At 46.3% G+C, this 22063-nt stretch overlaps 1 protein-coding gene and 1 long non-coding RNA gene across 9 annotated transcripts in view; one reads left to right on the top strand and one right to left on the bottom strand.

Moving 5' to 3' along the window:
* The window catches only part of SGMS1 (sphingomyelin synthase 1), a 107016-nt gene extending 87360 nt beyond the window's left edge, over positions 1 to 19656 (bottom strand). For 2 of the 3 annotated variants that reach the window (XM_087863143.1, XM_045802388.2), the window contains exons 1-2: positions 19520 to 19656; positions 17492 to 17572 (exon numbers count right to left, since the gene is read on the bottom strand). The gene's annotated coding sequence lies outside the window, so the exon portion shown is untranslated. Of the gene's footprint in view, positions 1 to 4870; positions 5008 to 17491; positions 17573 to 19519 lie in introns of those variants that run through there. The other variant, XM_045802391.2, reaches the window with a different exon arrangement.
* LOC148110015 (uncharacterized) lies at positions 5311 to 19142 on the top strand. Of its 6 annotated transcripts, none has more exons than XR_015724877.1 (4): positions 5311 to 5451; positions 6384 to 6592; positions 12447 to 12624; positions 18663 to 19142. It is a non-coding gene; the product is annotated as an uncharacterized LOC148110015 (long non-coding RNA). The 6 variants fall into 6 exon arrangements; XR_015724873.1 differs by lacking the exon at positions 18663 to 19142 and adding an exon at positions 14966 to 17493; XR_015724875.1 differs by lacking the exon at positions 18663 to 19142 and adding an exon at positions 15259 to 17493.
* Positions 19657 to 22063: the final 2407 nt, after the last annotated feature.

The following is a 22063-nucleotide window of genomic DNA, read 5'->3' on the forward strand; positions in this document are numbered from 1 at the left end:
GTGCCACAGGCTGCCACCACAGTGGGACAGTGGGACTCACGGATGGCCTCCAGACTCCTAGCTCTACGGCTGGTCCACCCGTGGGGGTGACAGGAAGAGCGATCACGTGAAAGCTCTGCTTCATCTTCGGTGGGGAGGCTGGGCGGGGGCAGGAAGTCAGTAAGACTGCAAAGCTGACACATTTGCATACACGGGGCTGGGTGTGTGGTTGTATCTTAAGGCATCAGACAATATATTAAGAAACCATCAATCATATCAAGAGTAGGATGAAGAAACAGAGTTAATGGCACTGCTTAAAAACAAACATTCCAAGTTTTTACAGTGGAGCAGTTCACAAACACAGAACCGATTCACGTGGCCAGCTCCAGCCCTGCGTCAAGGAGAGGGTTCGAGCTCCTTCCCCGCAGGGCCAAAGTTAACACTTCCAGACAGAGCCCCTCTGAAATTCTGATCTCAAGAACCCTTCTTGCATTTTATCTTTTAACTATTAGAAATCCACTTTCTGTATTCATCCTCCTTCCAAGCCTTCCATTTTAACAAGCAACCACCAACCCCACTACCGAAAAAGAGAAAAATTAAGCAATGGCTCGCTCGGGCGCCTAACTGCTGCGCTGTAAGCTTTCCAGCCTCGCCTCGTTGATTCCTGCAACTCTTATGAAACAGGGACTGGGTTTTCCCAGATAGAGGCACTTGCTCCAAATCACAAAGCAGGTCACATCAGCCCAGCTGAGACCCAAGCACGAGCTTCTTGGACCCTCTGGAAGCACAGCACCAGCTTCCTCTAGGGAATGCAGCTCATGCCATCTTCCTGGGGCGCTGCCGATAACACGTACACGCTGTGCGCACCTGCAGACCCCAGAATACGTTAACTCTTGAAGGCCCTTTCATACACATGCTCTTAAAGCGACTCTGTGATCTCGCTAAAGCAAAGAGAAGTATTGACATGTCACACCCGGAACACTGTAGTGAAATTACGCAGAGGTTCCTCAATGTCTCACACTGACATTTGGACAGGACAATTCCGTGTTGAGGGGCCTGTCGTATGCAGCGGGGCACGCTGGCGGCACCCCTGGCCTCACCCACCCCTCCCCACAGCCTCTGGCCACCCCGCACCACCCCGTGAGAACCACTGAATTTAGCTAAGTGCCTAAGATCACCTCACTGGTTCAAGATTGTACCAATACCAAGAACGAGCTCCTCTCAATCCCAGTTTGATGGAGACTTCTAGGTCACCAAGCTACAGCTCCTGAAGAGAAAGCACTTGTTAGACCACCCAACGTGCAGGACCTCACTGGGCATGAGGCAAATACCATCCCTCAGCTTTCACACTAGGCTGGACATCCCCAGGGTCGTCAACCTCTGTTCAAAGTTTCCAGACCCTTGTCCAAACCCGATTACCCCCTTCTGGGCCCACACTGACACACAAACCGAGAAACGTACACAGCATTGCCCAAAGCTGTAAAAGCATGAGCAACAACAGAAGACCCACATCCAATACGTACAATTTACCTCCGGGCTTGGTTTTTTAAGCACTTCACGTGGATTATCTGTGTAATTTACTCCTTCAACATCTGCAACAACCATACGAAGGAGGTAGTATTATCCGTATTTTATGAAGGGACTGAGGCACAGAGCCCTCAAATAACCTGCCCAAGGTCAGGCCACAGTCCCTCTTTTTTTTTTTTTTTTTTTTAAGATTGTATTTATTGGAGAGAGAGAGAGAGAGAGACAGGGAAAGAGGGAGGGGCAGAGGAAGAAGCACACTCCCCATGAGCGCTGAGACCATGACCTGGGCCCAAGTCAGACACGCTTCACTGACAGAGCCACCCAGGTGCCCCCAGAGTCCCTGTTCTTAACCACTCTCTCCAGTGCCTCGGAGAACCGTGGGGCCATTGCCTCCCTGGTGCGAAACACTCTGCCTCTCCTAGTGCAAGACCTTTTCCTCCAGCTGTACCCACTGCCCCACACCACGGGCACCTAGCTCCAGTCTGATCTCACCCTACGTACCATCCCTCCTTGGGACGGCAAAACACAAACCCATTTATCTCTACTGCTGTCCAACCTACATGTGCACAGAACACGTAGCACTTTGTTAAACATCTGGCAGAAGCAGGCCTGTCAGCACCTGTGGCAATGTGGATATACCTGTCCAGTAACTAGCAGCAAAGAAATAAGGCCAGACAGAGAGGAGCGATGCTGGACACGGGTCATCACCCCTCTCTCTAAATCCATCCCTAGCCACCTTTTCAAAAATGTCATTTACAATTCTGCTAGATACCAACAAAAGCCCTGAATATTAAGTTTCCAGAATTTGCCATGTCCCCAGTTTTGAAATCAAGCTGCCTGGCATACTTCCTCCTCTCCATGATTTTCACAGGATTACCCCCAAGTGGTTTTATCATCACACTGGCATGCGCTTTCAACATCCTCAACAACTCAAATGACTTCACGCAGCTCGGACTTAGAGAGGTCTAAGGAGGAGGCCACGGCATTCTTTGCTTTACAAGGTTAGTGGGTGTTCTGTATCAAATAGATGGTGACAGTGATGAGGTGGGGGTGTGAGCAACACCTGGCTCTGGGTTCTGGCACAGATGCTGTAGCTCATGGCGTTCTAAGACGGTGACACTGTTCTCTTTTATGTTGACCTCCCCAAAGCCGGCCCAGCAGAGGGACTCTTGCCGTATCGGCTGCCGTAACGGAGCCTTTCTCACCTTCATCTAACAAGAAAAGTTCCAGCACTCACAGTGTGTGCCGTTCGTGACCTCGCCGTTCTTAATACACAGGTTCAACACTAAGCTAAGTTCCGAAAATCAATTTAAAACCATTTCGTGTAGCACAGAAATCACTGCCGGCGTGCACTCACCGACAACGACCCTGGAAGCCCACGACCCCAGCTGCTTAAGGCCTGAGCTGCCCTTGGTGAGTGAGGAGCAGGAAGGATATGCAAGTCTAGAACTAAAGGGCTTCAGGGGTAAAAAGGAGAAAAAGTCACCCCAAGTCTGTAATGGTGAGGCTGCCACATGTGTTAACCGGCTCATCAAGTTAATATTTGAAAACCGTGAGCTCCCAGAGTACATGCACCATGCCTTGAACTTTGATATTCTGGCACTGGGGCAACGAGGAGCTTTTAAAATCACACCAAACAAATCTGCTCTGAACGATGACACTCCTCTGGATTATTTCTCGCAGAAAAATTAACACTATGTTAGGAGCAACTGGAGCCGCATGGGAAAAATTACAGATCTTAAACCTTCCCTTCCGGTGTCACTGTGTAACCTTGCCAAAGCTGCTGCTTCGACTACGAAACACAGATAACACCTCTAGGTCTCAGCAGTATCGTACAAATTATATGAGGTAGTAGTGGGTGCAAAGCATCTCGCTCCTGCTAAAAAGCAGGTCCTTAAATGTTTGGCTCTGTCACAACAACTAGGTAAAACTTGAATCAAAATCTAAATTTAATCATCCCTTTAGATTTTAGACATCTCAGAGATTTAACAAAGTATCTTCCCCTTCTCACCCCCAGCGACTTCAACATCACAGGCTGTTCCTCAAAAGAACTGGGATCCCCATCTCACACAGAGGCACTTGAGTTAAACTCAAAGCAGCTGAGCCGATCCAGCCCATGAACTTGGAAACAGTGCTCACCAGGAGCTCAAAGGGTAACTCATTAAAAATTCTACCCAATTATTTTCCTTAGTACATTTAGAAGGGATTTCTTTCTGGAGAAGTTTCCTTCATAGACTGAAAAAGTCAGCTGCAAAGAACCTCACTCTTTCTGTTAGAGTCCGCATTAGTCTCTATCTTCATAAATGAAGTATAATGATGCCATTCATAACTCCGTAATTCATGGTGGTAACTCCATAATGCAATTTACAATGTTCCTGTCATCCACTCTGCTACCAGCGTGTCTTCAGCCTGCCCTTCCAGCGCAGACAGTGTTTGTGATGGTGATCCGTGTCTGCTGCACGGTGTCCCTCCTTAGCCAAACAGAGCAATCCCAAGATTCGGCTTCTCCTGTCCCTACACCTCCCCATCCTCTTACAAAAAAACAAAAAAAAACAAAACAAAAAAACAGCAACCCACCATACAAAACTCTCTGTGCTTGCTGACTAGTTTCTTACACAGATTTTTAAAGAAGGTCCACGATTTTATTTCTATGTCAATTTTAAAGTGGTAAGGCAACAGGATTAAGGGATTAAGAACAGAATGGACCTGGAGCTCAGGGTCTCCCGATTCTTACCCTTCTCTTGGGTGTTAACTTCACAACTACACAGAGCAAACGCACATGGGGAATGGGGAGCAAGTCCCATGCATTCTTCTCAGGGTATTTATTTCCACAAATTCCACAAGAGCAATTACTGGTCACAATAAATAGAAAGCATCGCTGTGGAGTAAACAGGCTCATTCCAAAACACGAGGCGCACGTGCTTCCTTCTGACCCCAGCACAGGTCTCTGCACCAGCCCAAGGAGGTAGCTGAAGGGCCTTTTCCGCGCGGGGGCTGGAGTCTGAGAGAGGACTTACCCAAAACTTAGTAACCGAACTGTGCATGCAATCCAACTCCCTCAGAAACCTGCACTGGGCCTGTCCGATAACCCCAAAGCGAAACCACCCCCCCATCCTTGGTTCTCCAAAGCACCCCACCACCTTCGGAGCATTGGCGGCTGCAGCCCCCCCACCCCCCTGGCCACCGGTCCAGCAAAGGGCAAGCGACCCCGCGCACCTCGCCCACGGAGCGGCGCGGCCCGGCGGTGGCGCGGGCAAGGGCAGCCCCCGCGTTACCGGGACAGCTCTGCACGGCACAGAGGCCGGGTCCCGCCGCCGGCGAGCGCACACTTACGTCCCACCCGGCCCAGAGGGCGCACACTTACGTCTCTTCTCCCCAGAGGCAAAGTTCCCGGGGCGCCGAGCGAGCGCGCGGCTCCGGCCGGGGGTGCGGTGGGGGCGCCCCGATTCCCGGCCCCACGCCCGCGCCTCTCCCGCGGCCTGGCCGGCCGGCTGGCCAGCGTGCACTGACACCGATACCAGCACCGACACCGACGCCAGCACCGACACCGACGCCCACAGCCGCGCCGGGGTCAGGCGGGCGGGCGGCCGCGCTCGGGAGCCGCGGGCAGCAGGCGCGCCGGCTCCGACCCCGGAGGCTCCCGCGGGGAGGCCGCGGGTGTGGCCGGGCAGCAGAGGTTTTTTTGGAATGCAGGGTGTGGCCCTCTAACACAGCGAAAAAGAAATGAGTCAGCCCGGGCGATCCTAACCAATAAGCGTGTTCACTGTCGGCTAAGGCGGAACTTTCCTGTCTTGATTTATATCAGCCTTTAAAAAAGAACTTGTTTGTTTTGTTTTGTTTTTCCCGAACTTCAGCCTTAGCAACTTCCAAGAAAATGGTCGATGGCTCTTTAAAAACTCTTTCAAAACAAGAACTAATCTCGTCATGACAGACAGATCCGTGGAGGTAGGTTGGTTTCCGTTGCTTTGAGAAACAGTGCCTGAGTTAGGCGGCGATTCTGGACGTAAGGAGCATGGGACCGGGCATCAGGGCAGATTCGGATCCGACCTCTGACACCGAATGACCTTGGGCAAGTGAATTATCCGCAGTGGGGGTGAGGGGGTTGGTAAAATGCCCACCTGACATAGTTTGCAGGGACGGCTTATATGTAATATTACAGAGCACTGGGCACAGCGTTCGACATACATCGGGCGCTAAAACAATGCTGTCCTGTCCCTGAGTTCTGAATCTCCAAAACTATGGACAAACTAGCCTATCATTCTTTAAAAATTCTTTTCAATATTAAAATATCCAAATAACTTTAGAGCTGAAATAGTACTTTGGTGTTGTGTGGTCTGAGTCCTTTACTGAAGCGGTAAAAAAACAAAAAATAAAAATAAATTAAGGAAACTTTTGATTTAGGATTCTTGGATTTGGTGTTCTTACTATAGAACAGGAACTTTACTATGAAAAAAAGGCTTAAAATTGAAATGATTTCATTTATGCCACAGTAAACCAACTTTTAAAAAAGAGTGATTTTGCAAATACTCATTCCATTTGGGTTACTGTGCCCTAAACATTATTAAGGAATAAAACTATTTAAAGGAAACTTTAGGTAACTGGGGATTGGCCAATTACAGAGGACTTCAGGACTGCTAGGTCCTATCGACCGGTTAAGAAATGAGTTAATGGCTAGTGGGGGTAGGAATTTTTTTTTTTTTTTAAGTTACAAATTAAACCTTCTTGGCTTTGGAGAAAATCTCCTGAGTTTAACTTCCTCGTACATTTTTAGAACCAATCATAATTCTATAGGCCAAAAATTCTTCAAAATACTCATCAGCCAAAGATCAGATCTAAAGTGAGATCAAAAGCCCTTTCTAAAATGGGATTTTCTCCAGTCCAGCACGTTAGAGTGGAAAGAGCACTGCACCAGGAGTCCAGAGCTCCAGCACTAATCCCAGCTGTGCCCACACGTGACCAGGAGCCCAGCGCTAAGTCAACCGTGACCAGGAGCCCAGCGCTAAGTCAACCGTGTCATCTCTCTGAAGGGCTCCAAGAGTTCTTCCACCCGAAAGACCAACTTATGGCCAAAAAGGGCAGGCGCAAGGTAAGCCTATAACCTCACATTTATCCTTAGCTATAGGCACAAATTGGCCCATAGTCTAGATGACAGAGCTGGAAGTCTCTCTTGACTCTCACATAAAGGTAATCTCATCGTCCTAGATGCTTTGAGTTAAATTCTAGAGTCATCTGAGCTCTCTCTCTCTCTCTCTCTCTCTCTCTCGAATTCACTATCAACAGGTATGACGACAGCCTCCTACCGTGTCTCCCGTATCTGTACCATTCTTCCCATTCCTGGTTCATGCATTCGTTCCCCCATGCCAGGTCACCAAGGCTGAGTGTCCCCCGACTGCTGTTCCAGCTGCCAGGTCCCTCCCTCTGTGCTCCCAATGCATCATCACCATCACAAGATAAACATCCAGCCACCATGTCATAAACCTTCCCTCTCTCTATCAATTAAACAGCTATGGTTTTATAGTAGAGATCAAAAGGAAGACATTTGCTTTATAGGCAACTTTTCTCAAACATTCATGCAAATTAATATTTTTAAGCACAGTGATTTTTTATTTACAAAACTATTATAACCAGTTATACTGGCCAAACTGATACTATGTTGGCTGTTACACCAAGAATAGCAGCTCTTTTATATGGGAAGGCTGTATAGATAATACCCATGTGTATGTGAGCAACTCAGGAAACCTAACACCTGCAGTCTGAAAAATGCAATTGTCTGCCGGGGTAGACATACGCAGATACACTGAGATACAGGAAAGAGGAAGGGCAAGGTAGCCATCCAGAAAAGAGAGTGATAATTTACTTTGTTTCTATTGCCTAGGATCCAGTCAAGCTTAAAATTCACAGAATGGGTGCTCTGTCCAGGAAGAAGGGCTTCATACATACGTCCACCTGCAATCACTAACTCAAAGCACTTGAAAGATGTTTACAATAATCCTTATGCTTCCAAAGTAAAGACACAGTTGCCAATGTTGCTAAAATGTTCTCACAGTAGTTTCTAGGATGTCTTTTTTGCCTACAGTACCAAATTATCAGTAGTACAGTCTATGGTTATACAGTTCAAGAAAAAGTGACGATTAGCCCATGGGCCCAATGCCATGATGTTCAGTCATTCAACTGCTGGCCTCCACCTTTCCAACCCCCACCATCAAATAAGGCAACTGGTCTACTTGGTGTCTACAGTACCACCTCCACATGGAGGCCCACATCATACCCCTTGGCTGTAGACTTTCTCTCCCTCTTCATACTAGCAGTAACCTTGCAGACCCTTCCTTTTCCTGGAACCCTCCCCACTGGCTCAAGCCTTGGAGAGCCCTCCTTCCCTCCAAATGCCTCCAGACCTTATTCTTTATACTGCCGTCTCAATACTGACTTACACAACCTTAGCATCTTCCTTTGATTCGAGATCCCTCCCTGACCTTTCTCTCTGGCCAGATGATAAAAATCCATCTAAGGAAGAGATTGTGTCTCAAAGGCTTTGTATCCCACCCCCACCCCCACCCCCCGCCCAGGACACAGCCAATTCTGAATACACAGTCATGTTGATATAACTGATGCTTCAGTTCAACAACAGCCACAAAGGAGAAAGGAAAACTTCATTCTGACTGCTGACACATCAAGAAGCAAATATTATAGCTGTTCAAACCAGTTGGCACGCAGAACTCAAGCGGCAGATGTGTTTCTTTGCTCTCTATGACATGTTCCAACAATACAGAACGCTACGACTGAGAGAGCAAATCGGATACTTCCTAAAGGGAAGCAGAGTTTACAAAAGGGTGTCATCACATCAAATCTCAGTTCCTCCAACACTAACCCACTGAAGAAAACAGAGGCATTAACTCATTTTATCTTCCCCTTCTAGTAAGGCACACATACACACACATTTGGCAATCTTGCCGAAGTACCAATTCCTCCTTAAAGATAAACGTCTCTCTCCATGTCCATGGTAGAGTCACCAACACCCACTCTTGACCTAGTGCTCCTCACTAGAAATGGTAGCAAAAGGCAGTTCAAAGCAACTTGTAACTACTAGAACCATTGTATGTATTTGTTTATATGATTTAAAATCAAACATTGTAAGATGTTTGCATTAGAGCAAACTGCTATCAAGAGTCATTCTCCTTATTTAAAAGTTTTTATTTTAATCACCTGGTGTTTATCACGACAAGTGCGCTCCTTAATCCACATCACCTGTTTCCCCCATCCCCCCACCTCCCCTCTGGTGACCATCAGTGTGTTCTAAGAGTCATTCTCTCTCTCCCTCTCTCTCTCTCTCTCAGACACACACAGTCACTAGTATCCTTTGATCAGTGCTAATACATTTGTGCTTTTATGAGATAGGAATAAATGCTACCATTGTTCTCAAAAAGCTATGTCATAAACCAGCTGTCCTACCATGTAATTATATTTATTATAATTGCCATGACAAAGACACAACTTCTTAAATATGCCAAGTGTAAACAAATGAATTAATCACCATTCTTTAGCTTGCGGGCAACAGAAATGGCACTTGAAGCATCCCCAGTGAAAGCAAGGTGGGCACGTGCTGGCATGAGCACTGGGTATTATGTCAGACTGATGAATCACTGACCTCTACCTCTGAAACTAATAATACATTGTGTTACGTAATTGAATTTAAATTTGAAAATAAATAAAATTTTAAAAATTAAAAGATAAATGAATAAATAAGAGCAAGGTGGAATGTGTTGGCTCTATGTAACCCAGCAACAGGAAAGCCACAGGGGCACCTGGGTTTTAGGACCAACTCAACATGAACCCCACCAGGACCAGATGGTACCTCTTCTTCTATAGACTGGTTTCATTCTCCCTTCCTGAAATCTGTCTTCTTCCGCTTAATTCCCAGCTCTGCCACCGAGAGGTACTATTCCAGAGTTGTAAAGCGTGTCAGGGAAAACTCACACTGGTTCCCCGTGGGGCCATGCACCCACCCAATGGTCAAGGTCTCCTGTTTGGCCAGTCTGCACTAGAACTACCTAGCTGGACTGGCGGGAAGAGCAGTAAGGTCTCCAGAAGGTGAGTTTACTTCCCCAAAGTAGAAAGAAGGGCTCATTTGCCCAAAAACCACTACTGCCTGTCAAATTCCACTTTATGTCCAAGCAAAAGTTTATCTAAACAGCCCTCAGCCTGGTAATACATTACATTCTAAAAGTTTGCTTCTCAAGTCTGAAGTCAAGGAACTCTCATGTGGCACTTGAAATGCATTTCACTCGAGACAAAACATAGGCACTGGCTTCTCTGGCCCGTCTTTAAAAGCCTATTTAACTTATGATTGATCGCAAGTATAATGTTAGTTATAATATTTCTAATACTGTACTCAAACTTCATTCTTCACATTGTTCCTGCAGGAAAATGTATTTGAAATTCCACCCAGAACGAGCAGAAAACATGCTCAATTTAATCATTTACTGAGGATCTAGTCATGACGGTGCCTTCTGTCACACACACATTATTTCCCGTTAACATGTACACAGCACAGCAAGGTAGGTGTTAACAGCTGTACTGAGCCCACTGTGAACTGGGGGTCAAGAAGGTGTTGAGCCCAAAGTCAACCGCTAAGATGAGTAGGGCCAGCTTCAAAGCCATGTATGTTTGACCCCGAAGCTGGGGCTATGACATCGGACCCCCGTACCTGCCAGGCAGGCGTGGGCTTATGGCTGAGGAGACAGGGCTAGTGGTTCAGACTGTGTAAACACGGAGATTTTCCTGCAAAAGAGAAAAGGACTAGTGGCCAGTCACTGTCAATAACCAGACATTAACTTCCTATCTCCTTCCTTTTTTTTTTTAAAGGCAGAGGCAGAGGGAGAAGCAGACTCCCCGCTGAGCTGAGCAGAGAGCCCGACATGGGGCTTGATCCCCTGACCCTGGGATCATGACCTGAGCCAAAGGCAGACGTCTCACTGGCTGAGCCACGCAGGCGCCCCTCTATATCCTTCCTCACAGAGGATACTTCTCTGTGGTAGAACAAGAGAAAATATCTCTCTGGGTGGGCCCTAAGCTGTACCACTGCCTATATTTACATGAAGAGCTTCTGGAAATCAAAGGTCAATAAACAGTGCCTTCAAAATAAAATTATTGTGCCCTACTGAAAAAACAGGGCACACTCTATTAAAACGCCCATCTAAGGTGTTTTAAAAGAAAATTAAAGTTGTAATAATAACTGTGACTCACTTCTGCCAATATAACCACAATGGATGCATTTAACAGCATTTACTATGTTTTACACTTAAAAAAAATCTTTTTGGTTATATAGTATTTAATACATACAAGAAAATATATTTAGTGTATCTGTCAGGAAAAATAATATTAATATCAACAATCATGAACCTGCCACCCAACCTTAAGAGCAGACCATTACCAATACACCAGGGCAGTTCCTGAGTGTTCCTTCCTGTCTGACCCAGGCTGTACCCCTTTCTTTCTGTGCTTGTTGGACAGAAAATTGTGAAAGCCCTTGGTCCAAGATGGGACTTGAATAATAAATTAGCCGTGTGCCTTTTGAAATCAAAGTGGAGAGGTGGTCAGAAGCAGCCAGACAGAAAATCGCTGAATGACTGAGTAGCTAAATCATGCATTGTCTTAGCCCAGAAACTACTAGACAGACTAGTCAACTCTCCAAGCTTTTGGTTCCACACCATGGTCCAAAGCCAGGACGAGTCACTAGGAAACATGAAATCAAGTTAGAGCCCCTGGAACACCTGTCAACTTATTAGACACGGAATCTGAATTACGACAGGTCAACTCCAAATGATTCCAAATTGAGGTAAGGTATTACCAAGTCCACACAGAGCCTTCTTGCATCAGACACCATAAGGGGAAAACACAAAGCAGCGCTCTGACAACAATTTCCTCCACTTCATACACCACGGAAAAAAGAACCAATAACTTGGCGGGGGGGGATCAACAAAAACAGTCAGTAATTTACTAAGAGTTTAATTTTGTTGTAATAACATGTTAGGCAATTTATATTGCGAGGAAAAAATTTAAGATATGTTGCCTGTGAAGTTGAACAGTTTACGACACGTCAAAGAAAAGACATACGCTCATCTAGTAGACGCGTCGGTACAAACTGTTTCACTACAAATGCAAGATGGGAATAAGGAAGTCCAACATTTAGCACAACCTAGACAGTGCAGGACACACAGGCTGAGCAGGAGGGGAGGAGAGGGAAGATGAGCTAGAGTGACGGAGGGCAGTGCCACTCCAAGGACATCATAAGGACGGCACACAACAGCCCGTGGGCGACCATGAGACACCAGTCTCTGTGACCCAACCCTGTGCCCCATTTCACAGCTGCTGGATACACGGCACCCAGTCACGCCGAGCTCAAAGAATCCTAAGCTGGGGTCAGGGCTTGGATTATTTGAAACCTCTAGATGTCCAGACCTTGACCTGAGACATGTTCTACGAGTGTTTGAAGAGACAGAATGAAGTGGGACACACGGGTGGCTCAGTCGGATAAGTGTCTGCCTTTGCCTCAGGTCATGATCTCAGGGTCCTGGGATGGAGCCCTGTGTTGGGCTCCCTGCTCAGTGGGGAGTCTGGAGTCTGCTTCTCCCTCTCCCTGTGCCTCCCCCTCACCATTTGTGTGCTCTCTCGCTCTGTCTCGCTCTCTCAAAAAAAGAAAGAGAAAGAAACAAAATGAAGGGGCAACTCGGTCAACCCTAAGTACCTAGTAATATGCCTTACTGGAAGTGATAACGTGTGATGAAGGTTCATCTCTTCAGTGCAAGAGAGAGGCTGCAGTACGACAGTGGGACTGTATGGGTTCAGGCTAACTCACTGCGGTATGGAAGAGTGCCAACATTTTGGAGGCCAACAACAGAGAAAGGTCTTATTATTCCTGGTTTCTGTTTGGTTCCTTGGAGGTGAGCTGTGGCTGGCCTGCATGTATTCTTCAAGGGGACCAAAGAAGAAGGAGCACCCCCAACTGAGACATGCGGGTCTCATGGCAAGGACGAGAGAGACATGGCGGACCCAGGTCTAGTGTAAAGCTTCTGCTGGGAAATGGCATGTGTCATCGCTATTCGCATTGTTTTGGCCAAAGTAAGTCCTACGGCCCAGACAGCCACTGGGGGCAACCCTCACGGGGCTGGGAAAGTATAATCCTCCCAGAGATGGAGGGTGGGTAGGAAGGAACAAATGTTTTAACAACAATGTGATCTACCACAAAGGGAAGAGAAAACGGCTGAGGAAGTGTTTTCTTCCCTTCAGTGATGATGAAAGCAGCCATCCTAGGACAGAAAGCAGTTCCCCTGCATCACCTTCCAGGTCTTACTATGGCCTTACAACCCCCCCAGCAAAGTCCTCGGACCTGCCCAAGGCCCTAGCAGCCCCTGAACTCCAACTCCAAGTCTGGTGTCACCTCCCCAAAGCCAGCCTTGGAGGCCTCCGTTTCACCTGCAAAACGGAGACAATCCTGCACTCTTCCTGAGAATGTTTTTGAGTAATTAGGTAAAACGATGTATTTAAAACATACAAGCACAAAAAAGCACTTAGTAAATAGAAGACAGTATTATTATTAAATTACGATACTTGTCTCCAAATCCATATCTTTCCCAAACTGTCTTTACATTTTGTCCATAGTTTGTTAATAAGTGTATAAAATACATGAATTAATGTTGTTTCCTTTACTTTTCAAAACCACAGTCTCCTGTAATCTTACAGTTTTTCTATACACACACACACACACTCTTCCCGACTTCCATTAATTATTCACTCCCCGATTTGTTGGTTTCTTAAGGCTCTCAAGAAGTTTTGGAAAGCAAAACTATTAGTTATCTATTATCTATAACTAATATCTAATTATCTATTATCTATAAAAATTAATTAATTACTTCTTCCCCAGGTAAGGAAACTTAAGGAAAACTGAAGATACTCAGAATCTTCGTTTGAACTAGGCTGTAGATTCCAATCTGGCTCCCAACTGAGAATGACTAAAGGGCTTGGCATAGAAGAGCCCCATCTTCCACCTATAGCCCCAATTAGCGCCCCTTCTCCTCTCTTAGCATTCTGCTCAACTACAATTCCAGCCTATCCCCAGACTGAGATCTTTCTTTCCCACCTCTGCCTCTCTTCTCACACTCTTTCTTCTAGCTAGAATGTTCCCTCAGCACTGCCCCAACTCTGTTCAAAGATCCTGCCCACAGAACTGGGGAGGTGCACCCTATGCATGCACAAGGATGTTCACCCTAGTGTGCTTTCTAGAATGAGAAGTGGAGAACAACCAAAATGTCCACTCCTGGGGAACTGGTTAAATAGATCACAGACCACGTAACAGAGTAACACGTGAAATGCTCTGTAACAATGACAAACAGGATGTCGGTGTCTATTTATTAATGTGGCATGGTTTCCGTATCCTGTCAATCAAATTAGGTGTCAAAACAATGTTTATAACAAATAACCCAGTTTAGGGAGAAAAAAAGTACATATCTCATCCAGGCTTAGAAAGAGTATGGCAGAATACAAAAACAAAAAACAAAAAAAACCAAAACCAAACCAAAAAAAAAAAAACCCACAAGGTTAATAATGGTATCTCTAGATGGTGATAATATTGATGAATTTCCTATTCTTAATAATTTTCACAGTTTTAAAGTTCTTTCCAATTAGCATGGTTAACTTTTATAATTTTTTAAAATTGGTATTTTAATTAAAAGGCATTAATCATTAAATACCCACTGCAAACATCATCTGCTCCTCAAAGTGTCCTTGACCTCGCCACTCCTGCCACACAGGTAATTTCTCTCTCCAGGTGGTTTCCAGAATAGTTAACGTATCTCTTATCACATCGGCCACATCTGTTTTGGAATCACGGCTTTCTATGTTTGGGATGAGCCTGTCTTATTTGTACTGGAACTGACCCTCGTAACCCAGGACTCCCACGTACTGAGCACACCACTGAGTGTGTGGATGGCACACCATCCATGGCTGGAACATTTGCACGTTTGAGGACTACACACCTGACAGCTCTCTAATCAAACACTCGTCTACACTGGGGATGTCCAGAAACAGCAGCAGGTGTCTTCTGGGGAGAGAAATAATAAATCAGAATATCGTATGTGTGGCGAGGCTGTTCTGTTGGTTATGTCCTAAGTCTGATTTCAGTGCGGCCAAAGACACCCTGATTCATCTGGATTGAGACACGGGTCAATATTTCTTCATCCAGAGGCAAGTGTCTCAGATTTCCATCCATTGGCTTTAGTGTGAAAGGGACAAGAATTGCTTTTGCAATAATCCAAGTCCGTCCTTGACTCAGTAGGAACTGTAAATACCTATTGTTTTAGGAGGAAATAAGGGAAATAAATGTCTTCAGATTATGTAAGTCAGCTGCAGGGAACTGACACCAACGAATGTTTTGAAATATCCAAGGCGTTTTTTTTTTTTTTAGGTTCAATAAAGAACGTGTTTTGAGAGCTAGGTGGGTGAGATTTAAAATAAAAACAACCACCACAATCTGAGCTGTTACTTAGCAATTTCAGGCTCCAATTGTTCCCTTCGAAAGGGCCGCCAGCACGCAGAAGGCAACAGCGGGCTACCTGATCCAGCGTCCGCTCTGCACTCCACTTCCCTTGCTTTTCATCAAGCCGGTGTGAATTCCAAACCGCCCAGATATTGTCCTGTTTTGTTTCTCTCTCTCTGGAGACAAGTCACTTTCATTAAAACTTAATTTCTGAACAAAAGCAGAGCTACCTGCCACAGTGGGTGAGGAGGAATGCTGGCTGCTGGTCCCCGAAGTGTCCCCACGTGACGCGACGCAGGTTCAAGGGAGCACAGCGAAGGGACAACTCAGAAGGGAGCGGACAGTCTGACTGGCTGCAGCCACGGTCACTCCACAGCCGGAGAGGCCAGGGTGCCGTGGCAAGTAGAGCTGGGTTAATACCCGAAGAGCTCTGGTCACACGTCTAAGAAAAGTGGTTGATGCTCGAAACTGGTCTCAGGGCTTCTCTTCAGTTCCAGAAGCCAGGTGAGCATGGCAACGCGAGCTTCCAAGCACAGATTCAAAAGCAAACCTTGCTTTGACCAACCCAACCCCAAACGTGTACCACCAGGGCCGAGACAGATAACTGAAGAACTGTGGCTTAAGGATGTCTTCGCCACAGGAAATCTACGCCCAGCGCTGTCCTACCAGCCCCCGGGGGCAGACTGTCAGACTCTCGAGGCTTCCGGCAAGCCATGTATTCAACGCAGCCATTGTTAAAAGTTAAATTACATAAACATGATTAAAATAAATTAGACTAAAAGTAAAGGTAGTAAATACTCAAAACTCACCACTTCCTATTTTACTATGGTTTATGCTTGTGTTCCTTGCACTACCGTATGTGGCTGGTATTAAATGGTGCCTGGGGTGCACCTGCCCACCACTTCTCAGCTCTGCTTGCACTGACCTTGTTGGTGGGAAATCAGCCACGTGGGGAGTATTTACACCACAGAAATCAAAAACACTACAACCCTGTCTGTGCTCCCACCATCCTCCCTTCAGTCCTCCCTCCCGTCCCCACTCCCAACCCCCTTCCCATCCTCCCTTCAACCTCTCTTCCATCCTCCCTCCATCCTCCCTTCAATCCTCCCTTCCATCCTCCCTCCATCCTTCCTCCCATCCTCCCTCTGCCCTCCCCCTCATCCTCGCTCCAGTTCTCTCTCTATCCTCCCTCCGTTCTCCCTCGATCCCCCCTCCCGGTACCTCCTCCTGGCTGGCCAACTCTTAACATTTGTCTGCACATCAATGCCCGCAATACCGACCCCCCACAGCCTGACAGAAGCCAAGGAGGTGGAGCTGGTCAGTCTGAGTCAAATATGGGCTTGTCCACTGTACATCACGATATAAATATAAGGAAGGAAAGCAACTACAGGCAACCCTCGAACCACACTGGGTGGGGGCACCAACTTCCAACACAATCAAAAATCCAAGAGTAACTTTGGACTCTCCTGAAACTTAACTTCTGATCTCCCACTGTTGACTGAAGCCTTACCGATGACATCAACAGGCCAAGAACACGGGACCTGTACGCTCTACGTATTATAGACTGTATTTTTACAACAAGCTGGAGAAAACGTTACAGAGGAAATCCCAAGGAAGAGAAAATACATTTAAAGGACCATACGATACAAAATCCACATACGAGTGGACCTGTGTGTTCAAATCCGGGCTGCTCAAGGGTAAGCTGTACTTTTATTGTGGCCCCATAGGCACCAGTCAGAGCACAGCGTATGACCCCCGGTCTTTCTTCTCATGAGAGGGATGATCGAGTCCAACACACAGAGGTTGAGAGGCTGCGTAAGTGCTATTAAAGCATAAAGGCGAGCATCAGGCCAGGGAATGTCTGACTCAGAAATATACAATCTTTTCACTCGGCAACCCCACATCCTAACATTGTCATTCTCATAATGAAAGCAGAAGCAACTACATTCAACTGTCAGATCATAAGCAACTAGTAATGGCCTCCGATGTATAAAAAATGAGACAGATTGACTCAAAGAGGGATGTGGAGAGGGAGCGGACAAAGAGCTCAATTTGATTCGTATTCACCAAGCTTATTCACGTGGACTTCCCAAAACATGTGCACCCACGGTCGGTAAGCCGTGGTGCTCACTGAACCAATGGGAACGAGAATGTCTGTATTTGAGAAGGGCTATTCCAAAGTTAATATAAAAGGAATCCTCCTTTCATCCTTTAAGTACTTATGCTCTGTCTGCCCAACTGCTACACCCAACTTAAAAGGACACGCTTACCGAGACACAATAATTGCACAAATGTCAGCATCAATTTTTTGAAGTGTCTGGATATTTATTTTTTAAACATTTTCTCATTCAGACTTTTTAGCTGTTTGATTGAGCTACTCTTTTACTATGGTTTCTCAGAGAACGTTTACTGGTAATCAAAAGACTTCCAATGGGCTAAGAAAATTTTACTTACTGATGATTTAAAACAATTCTGGTCATCTTGGCTTCCTAGAAGTTACCAGCTTCTCCCATTGCTCCAGCACACTTCCATCACCTGTCACGAGGAGAAGGGGTCTGATCAGTCACAGGTCTCAGCAAGACCATTTCTGGATTTCTACATTCGTCTTTTCCTCTCTTTATAACCAAAACAGAGAGAAAAATAGTCATCTCTTCCTTTCCCTTCAAAATCAAAAAGGAAGGACACAGTAACAAGAGAGAGCACCCCAAGAGAAAAAAAAAGATTTAAAGAGCAGTATTTCGACTGCTGGAGTTTGGGGTGTAGAGCGCCTCCAATGCCCTGCCTTATGGTTTTTGAGAAGAGATTTTAGTCTGTTTCCTGGGAGGAAGCAGTATCAGACTAAGCCAGTTTTCTTTCTCCCGGCCCTGGCCCCTCCTTGCACTCTTCTGGGAGGTGAGTGACAGATTTGCCTGGGAGTGTGAGAGGAAGCACTGGCTGAGGGCTCAGCCATGCGGAGCGCCGAGCAGGTCAGCCTGGGGCTCCCTCCAGCTCTCCACAAGCCCAGCTGGTACTGGAGGTCTAGGAGGTCAAGGCTGCTGGAGTCAAATGCACATTGTAGATTCAGAGACGCTTGTGAGGTCTCCAGTCCCGGTTTACCAGTAATCAAGCAGCTGTCTATGTTGATTCCCATCTGATCCATGCTCTATTTCCCACGTTGTTTAAAACTTACAGAACAGGAAAGATCAATCATTAGGGAACCCAAACCACCAACACAAACAGAAGGATACCACACAGAGAAAACCTTGGTTCAAAGTCCTACATCCTACTAGCCACGCGACCTTGGCAAAGTCCATTCATCTCTTCCCCACCTCAATTTCTACTTTTCCAAAAGACGATCCAATGCTCCCCACTACACTGTGTGGGGTTCAGAGGATTAAATAAGATGAAAGATAAAATCTGCCGAGTCAAGCATGCTTTGATCCAATAAGGGTATCATCCGAGGACCTGGGACACCTGTGCTCAATGACCAGACTTGCTAACTTATCCATATGTCCAGTTCATATATTGGAGATTCATATAATTCATGGAGTAATGTTATATGCCCAGCAAAGGGCCTTCCCTCTTCCAAGAGCAAGGCACTCTGAACAATGCTTTACTTTTGTTTTTTAATTTCATAACATTTTAGGATCCACAACCTAGGGGCAAGAAGTTCTGCTTTCTTCCCCTTCACAGAAGAGCCCCAAATGAAAACACCCCACTTCCACCAGGTAAAATGCAACTATTGCTCATTTTATGTGAAGAACAAATGGAACGATTTCTCAACATTTGCTGAAACATGGACGGGACTGGAGGATAATGCTAAGCGAAATAAGTCAAGCAGAGAAATACAATTATCATATGGTTTCACTCATTTATGGAACATAAGAAACAGGAAGATCGGTAGGAGAAGGAAGGGAAGAATGAAGGGGGGGTAATCAGAAGGCAGAATGAACCATGAGAGACTATGGACTCTGGGAAACAAACCGAGGGCTTCAGAGGGGAGGGGGTGGGGGATTGGGATAGGCTGGTGATGGGTATTAAGGAGGGCACGTATTGCATGGAGCACTGGGTGTTATATGCAAGTAATGAATCATGGAACTTTACATCAAAAAAAAAAAAAAAAGAATATATGGCTCCAAGTGGGTCAGACTCACAAGATGGGCCCCTGTTACTCTTCCTCACCCAAAGCCTCAGTGTCGTCGTTCAGAGAGAAGTGATTCATATTAATTATGAAGAGACACTGTCACCTCAGGTATAAAAATAGAAGGCTCAAGTTTTCCAAACCTGAAGGGTGTGTGTGTCTGCGTGTATAGGGGGAGTGGGGGTGAGAGTCAGGGGCCACAGAGAAAGGAGAGAATGGAACAAATGCCACATCAATCCAGAGAGCCTCCTAGGAAAAAGGATAGAACTTACCAACATCACTAAGAGTTAGCAGGGAAGGACTCAAAAGTCAGGGACTTAGGGATTATACCCAACACCGAGAGGAAGGAGCCCCGTACTCACCAGCTAGCAAGAGCTTTCTATGCTGGTCACCCGGCGCAGAAGACTTTCAAAACCATGGACAGCGGAGAAGGTTGGACTAGGGCTGGACAGATAGGCTGGAACTACACCTCTGCTGTGTTCCCCTGGAGTGATGTTTGTCCGATACTGAATCCTTCCAAAACTCAGTTTCCAGGCCTGGAAGAGAAGGACAATGACACATACTGTGGGGAGAAGTTATGTAGGTTAGAGAGAATGCATATACAGTGCCCACCACAGAACACGTCTGTAAGACATACAGCAATTACAGTGTTTACGAACGGCAAGTATGGGCATCTATTAAATTCACGGCCACAATTGCAAGTCCCGTTTACAGTCCATTAAATTCAGACCCTTTCCCTTATGTGAGCATTTGGGAGTCTTCTGACAAGAACATCAAACTTTCCCAAGTTGTTCTGCGTGGAGTGTCCAACAAGAACGCCCATCCTAGCGGACCGTCTTTACTAACGTGCACAAAGAAGCCTCTGGCTGTGCATTTGGAGAATTCTGCAGACCAGCACTGTGTTTCTTTTTTTTTTTTTTTTTGATGATAAATTCTTGAAAGAGGGAATGAATCATTTCCATCAGTGCTAATTCTCCTGGTGTGCAATGCCAAGTACTCAGAGGGCATGTGTGGGGAAGACAGCCGCACTGAGAAGAGCAGGCAGCCCATTGCCATGGCTAGCTTCATATCACGGCCTCATCAACAACAGCATGGACTTGTCAGCCAGGCTTTCAAGGAAAAAAAAAAAACCCACAGGAGAGGCAACAGCAACTTTTTTTTTTTTTAATTTATTCATTTGAGAGAGAGAGAGAGAGAGCGTGCACATAAGCAAGGGGGAGGGGCAGGGGACAGGGAGAAGCAGACTCCCTGCTGAGCAGGGAGCCAGATGCAGGACTCGATCCCCCGACCATGGGATCATGATCTGAGCTGAAGGCAGACGCTCAACTGACAGAGCCACCCAGGTGCCCCAGCAACAGCAACTTTTAAACAGAAGTTTCTATCTGAAAAAAAGTGCTCCTTGACCCCTCCTACGTCATCCTCTTTGGGACTCACTCCAATGATGCTGACTGCTCGCAATAGGCTGACACTCCTCTTTTACCTTCAAAACCAGCATACAATGCCCGCAAGAAAATCTGTCTCATGACAAGACCCACATTCTTCGCTTTAATGGAAAACATTTTAATAGGTTTGCGGAATCAAGTTCCTCCTCAAAGTTGGTCATCTGCCATCACTATGGTTATTCAAAAGACTAAGTGACTTCGACAAGTGGCGTGAATGAACTATCCATTTGGCAGCAGACACTGTGCCAGGTACTGAGGCGGGGAAGGGTTTATAAGGTGGTGGAGGTGAAGTGCATTTCAAAGAACGCAGGGCGGTGGTAGCATCACCAGAATACAAGCAATTCAGTGAATGTGGAACTCCTGGCTGAGGCTGCTCACAGCCCAGTACTTCTTAATCATGCTGCTTATACAATGTTACGATTTCACAACAGTCACGTAAAAGCTGAAAAGAACACACTCCTGTTTTGTTTTGTTTTTTTTAAGATTTACTTATTTATTTGAGAAAGAGAGCACGCAAGCAGGGGGAGGGGCAGAGGGAGAGGGAGAGAAAGTCCCCTTTGTTCTGATGGGGGCTGGAGGACATCATGCCTGCAAACAGTTTCGTAAAGCTCAAGGCAAACAAAACACTCCGCAATCCTCATCCTGAGGCGGCGAAGCAGGTGGCAGAGCAATGTCACCAAAAAAGGGAGGTGTCCTCGTAAGCTCAAATAGGTTCCGCCATTACCAGGAGGCCAGAAAAAGGCTTGAAGAAACGTTTCATTTCGTAATGAGGAGCAAAGTGCTCCTATTATCAACACGTATCCATCGTGGGAGCAAGTGAGGGCGGCAGCTGCTCGTAAGGAGATCTGCTGGCCAGTAGAAAACTCAAAAATGTTAATACTCGTCACAAAGAAACAAGTGGAAGCACGCACTTGAGACTGCTCAACTAATAAGCGGCAGAGCTGGGATTCAAACCCCAGTGGTCTGGCTTTGCTCCTGGTTCTCAACCACGACACCACACTGTCTGCTCGGCGATGAGGAAGAGCAGTCCTTGAAGACTGACTCAGACCCAGACCAGGAGCAGGCGGGAGAAGGGCAAGAAACACCCCAAGATGACTGAAGAGATAATGATACCAAAGATCAGTTAACGGGGCCAAAGAGTGAAACGACCAAAACCACTAATGATTCTAAATTAAAATCTAAAGCACGGTCACTGCGAGAACCCCTAAGAGGAAAACACTGGGAAAGTGAACTCACTAGGAAGGTCAGCACTTGCTTAAAGACAGCGCTGACCACGAAACACAAAAGCTGGGAAGACCCCACTCGGGTCCTTTATAAAGAGCACATTATGACCTAGAAACACCGGCTAGGGAATGTGTCACACACTCAAAATACCAGCCATGCAGGCAGGGCCCTGACCGCCTGGGAGCTGCTCACCGAGGCAGAGCCTCCTGCTACCTTCCCTTGCATCTCTACAGCAGAAGA

This window comes from Ursus americanus, chromosome 6, assembly GCF_024610735.1.
Source record: "Ursus americanus isolate L20-20 chromosome 6, mUrsAme1.1.p, whole genome shotgun sequence".
Lineage (NCBI taxonomy): Eukaryota > Metazoa > Chordata > Mammalia > Carnivora > Ursidae > Ursus > Ursus americanus.